This window comes from Cervus elaphus, chromosome 9 (assembly GCF_910594005.1).
Source record: "Cervus elaphus chromosome 9, mCerEla1.1, whole genome shotgun sequence".
Classification (NCBI taxonomy): domain Eukaryota; kingdom Metazoa; phylum Chordata; class Mammalia; order Artiodactyla; family Cervidae; genus Cervus; species Cervus elaphus.
Window position 1 is genome coordinate 40,154,986 of NC_057823.1, and position 5,156 is coordinate 40,160,141.

The following is a 5,156-nucleotide window of genomic DNA, read 5'->3' on the forward strand; positions in this document are numbered from 1 at the left end:
AGGATCCGGGAATGAGACATGATCTCTGTCCCAGAGGACCCAATGGGTACCAGTTCCTCATTACAATTGTGATAAAGTGCTGGGAAGGAAAACGACTGTGCAGCCAAAGAGGATAATTGGGGGACTGAGCCTAGGCTGGGGGAGGGGCAGGAAAGGTCTCCCTGAGGAAGTGACCTTCAAACTAAGACTGGAAGTTTGAATGGGAACTAGGCTGTGGGTGATGGGTAACAGGTGCAGGGGAGGGACTAGTGTGTGCCAAATCCTTGAGGCAAGAAGATGCTTGTCATCTTGAAGGAGGGAGAATATGTCACCATGTACGGGGAGAGACTAGAGACCCCAAGTCCCTCGGGGTGAATCAAGATTTTCAACAGAAAGCAGCAGAAACAAATTCCGGCTAGCTCAAGTTCAAGGAACTACGAAGAGCGCTAAAGAACAGGGCTTGAGGTATATGACCCTATCACATCACAGAACAGGTACAGGAAGGCACCGCTGTGCCCGCCTGTACTGGGCTCTGGGCACTGCTGCCTGTGCCAGTTGCCCAGCCGGTCCTGACGCTGGATGAGAGTTCACTGCCCCGTGCCCAGGACCTCAGTCTTGTCGCCACAGCCACCACCCCCCAGAGAAGATTGCTCCTGGGCCTCCCCAGCCCAACTTGTGGGCATCACTGGCTGTCTGGAGTAGATGGTGTGAACTGGAAGAGCCTGGGCCTTAGCTGGAAGAGAAACCTGGAGAACAGCTAACATTTGGGGCAGAAAATGGGGGCATTTCCCAAACCTTAGAAAAGGGTTCAGACAACAAACACCAAAGTAGGATCTGGTCTTATAGTGGTTTTATTATAGTCTTATAGTGGTCTTAAATGGCCATGCATTTTTTAAACTATTCCTCTCTTCAGGAAGTCAAGTTTTAATTTCCTCTCCCCCACCCCACTCCCTACCTTGAGTGGCCTGTACTGAGTGATTCAGTTCTGACAACTAGAATAATGTAGAAATGACCGAGTATGACTCTCAAGTAAATCATAACAGACAGGCAGTCAGTCTTTCTTGGATCGCCAGCTGTGAAGGAAACCAGCTAACATGTCCTGAGGACACTCAAGCAGCCCTGTGGAAAGGCTTGTGCAGAGAGAAGTGAAGGGCTCCTGTCAACAGCCAGCCAAATGTTTGCTATTTTAAGCCATTGAGTTTTGGGGTAATTTGTTATACAGTCATAGATAACTAATACAGGTCTTTATTCTAAGAGCAATGGGAAGTCACTGAATGGTTTTAAACAAATGGCAGCAGAGACATGATGAAATTGCTGACATGCGAACAGATGAACAGTATGGTCTAAGAGCCAAGAGAGGATGGTGGAGACACAAAGAAGGAGGAATAATTTCTACTGAGGAAGATATTTATTAAGAGCCTTTTATGTATGCAGAGTTTGGGGGGAAACAAAAGTCAAATTAACTTAAGAAAAAAAATATTTGGCTCACATAAATGGAAGGTTCGAAGAGGTAATGGCTTCAGGCGTGGCTGGATCCAAGCACGCTCCATCTCTTGGCCTTCTTGTTTCCTGTGTTGGCTTCACTCACAGGCAGATTTACTCAAGCAGCTCTAGACTTCCATATTCACACCTCAGAAACCTCTGAGAGTGTTAGCTTCCCATTAGTTCCAATAAAAGGCAGCCTCTCACTGGCCCAGCTAGAGCTGTATGCTCATCCCTAACCTGGTCATAATAGGCTGAAGATGGAATATCTTCATTGTTTAGGTGAAGGGACACATGCCCACCAAAGGACCAGGGAGAAGTGTTGGCCCTACCCAAACCTCTCATGAATTCAGAGTAAGAGAGGGCCAGGACCTCAAAGAAGAGGTCCTGTTTCCACAGAGAGGGAAAGGATTTAAATGTCCAGATCGGGGTGGTCAGGGTCTCAGAGAAGATGGAATGCTTGGGAGGAATCCAGAAACCCGAATGGCAGGCATCTGGTGGGATAACTGGAGGGAGAGAGGGAAGGAGGGACAGGCAGGAAGGATAATCCCAACAAGAAGAACAGCAAGTACAAAGGCATCAGATGTGAAAAATCAAGTCTGTTCAGGAGGGAGGTCAGTGCAGCTGGAAATCAGAGAGGGGAAATCGGACAGGAGAGAGCAGTAGACACCAGTCTTGAAGGGTCCTGAGTGCTAGGCTAAAGAGCTGGGGATACCAGTGGGTGGTGGGAGAGAGTAGTTGAAGCTGAGGAGTGACTGGGTTAGGTTTGTGTTTTAAACAAGTCACTGCAGGGCCGATGAGACTGGTGATACAGAGACTGTATCACCATTAGGCATTTGCCCAATGCTCAGCCACCCCTTCTTTTTAATGGATCCAGGTTTTGTTAGGGAAGACAATGTGTCCACTGTAATTAATATAGGTACTTCCCAGCCTCCTTTGCAGCTAGGCATGTCCATGTGTCATAGTTTGGTCAAAGAAATAAAATCAGAAGTTGCTGGGTACAGATTCAACTCTTTGTGGCTTCTTCCTTCTTCCTACCTGAACACAAATGTGATGGCAGGAGTTGAAGCTACCATTTTGCAACCATAAGGTAAAAGTCTAGCAACCAGAATGGACCACATTCCTGATGACTTCAATATGACCTTCACCTGCCTCCAGACTTGGGGCTAAGGGAGGCCTGAGACTGGCAAACCACAAAAGCCCCCAGACACCTCTGGTCCTAATATGTCAGGACACAGGCTAACAGTATCTGAGACCAGGAACGAGGGGACCAAGAATGCTGCTGAGACTCTGGGAGGTAGCAGGATTGACCCAGAGAGACCCTCATATCCCTCGTAGTCCATTCTTATCCATCATACTTGGTTCAGGGAGCCTCCCTGAGAACTCTCCCAGACTGCCAGCATCAGCACCAGGCCCCCTGACTCTGCTACCAAGGTCCTGGGCAGCCTGTCATTCCTGGCTTTGTTGTCCCCAGAGTAGACACTGGATGTAGATGTGCCCAATGGGTGGCTTATGAGGAGATATGAGGGCTGGAGGAGAGAAGACCCTTGTAGTCCCTCCCTTCTGGTCTCAGGAGTATATTTCCCACACCGTGGACCAGGTCCTACCTAAGCCCATAGTTGTGAGTATTTGTATTGGCTATTCTTTCCTGAACATGAGCTGTGTACATCATATTTTAGACAGATCATTATCACATTGAGCCCTTACAGAAGAGTTGTTGTTCCCATTTTATGGAAAATGAAACTGAGGCTTAAATTCAGTGACCTATCCAAGGTCATAAAGCTTTCAGCATTCAAATAACTTATCTGTCTGACTCTAACACCCAGCCTTTCACCACTCAATAGCTGTCAGTGTCACCTCCATTTTGCAAGCCAAGCCAGACCTCCCCAGAGCCTATGGGAGAAACCAGAAGAGAAAAGGTTTGGGGAAAAATGGTAAAGTGATACTAATTGTCAATTCTGAGTAGCAACTGTTAATCTATTACCCTGGGTATTTTTTCCATATTCTAAAACTTCTTCAAAATTAAAATTGTTTTAAAAGAAAAGACGAAGGAAAGAAGAGCAAGGAAAGAAAGCACAAGACTGGGTCAGAGGATGGGGCCAGGCCTGTGCTGGAGTGGGGCCTGGGCAGGGGCTCACGGCAGCCCTTCTGCACAAGAGCGCCAGTGTTCCCCGGGCCCGGCTGCCATCCAAGAACAACATGGTCGGCACCAGGCAATGTCTACCCCCTCCCCCTAACTCTGCTCCCAGGCAGGTGGGGGGTGGAGCCTGGCCTCAGGAGTCCCTCTTGGCCCAGTCTTGCAATCCAGGATCCCAGAGCCTGCCAACCCCTGCCTTGGGCCTGGCACTTCATAAGTACTCCATCAATCCTGGCCAAATGGGCAGAGAGAGCAATGCCCAGCCCCAGTTCCTATACATACTCACCTTAGGTGAATCTCTGCTTTTCCAGGCCACAGAGAGAAAGAGAGAGCAGTGCAGACAGAAATGGGCTGATGTATTAGTACCAACCATCCCAGCTCTGTAGACAGTCTCCCTGAGCGCTCCCTCCCCTTTTTGGCCCAAGAGAGTAAGGTTCACGGCTCACTTCCATTCAAGTTCACTTGCTATGTGACTTTGGACAAGTCATCTGTGTGCCTGCTCTGTCACCAGCAAAAGGGAGCTAAGGACTTGTCCCCCATTTGGCTGGAGGGAAGGATCAGAGGCTATAATGGATGGATAATACCTTAGCCTAGCACGGTGCCTGGCATACAGTGGGAACTCGGTCAACATGAGGAATTCTTCTTCCGGACTTCCTGTTCTGGTGAAACCCATTCTCTTAACTCAGCCAGTTCCTCCAACACCCCTAGGAAAAAGGAAGTAGGGTGAACCCATTTGGGGGCTAAAGAAATTGAGGCTGAAACAAATAAAGACAAAATCACAGGATAGCAGGCACCTGAGCCCCCGTTAGGAGTGTGTGGGGGGTGTGTGTGTGTGTGTGTGTGTGTGTGTGTGTGTGTGTCCGTGCATGTTTGACCATCTTTGAGAAAGGTTGCAAATGTGACTGGTGAAAGATTGTTAGCAACAGAGCGAGACCGTGAAGGGAAGACAGGCTCGGGTGCCTCTCCCAGACTCCCCCCGCATGTCTCCTTCTGTGCGCTGTTTACTTATCTATCTTTCCCTATTACTGAGTCAGCAGCTTTAACCCCAGAACTTAGAACAGCATATGCTACATAATGAACCTTCCATACACGCCTGGTGAATGAGTGAATGAATGAGAGACCTTGTGAGAGAGTGTCCAACTCTACACAGATTCAGTGGGAGAAGCTGCGAGTGTGGGAGGAGGGCTGGACACACGTGTGCCGATGCAGGGAGTGGGGGGCAGGGGTGTCAGGCTGAAGGACTTGGGCATCTCAGGGGACAGGGAGGTTGCACAACCTGGACTATGAAAGCCTTATTTTGCTTTTGGCTCAGGTAAACTGGGAAAGTGGCTGGAAGTTGAATGAAAGCTATGTGGGGTCCAGCTCCTGCTGGCAACTCACCCCACACCCCCCACCCCCAACCACATTCATGGAGCAGCCAGCAGAGGACCAGCGGTGGGGAGCTGAGTCGTGGAGGTCTGAGGCCCTCTCTGGGCGGGAGGCTCCCATTTGCTTGGCTTCCCCAGTGCCTGGAACCTCATCTTTCCAGGGTGCTCCACAAGGAAGGACCCTCATGGGG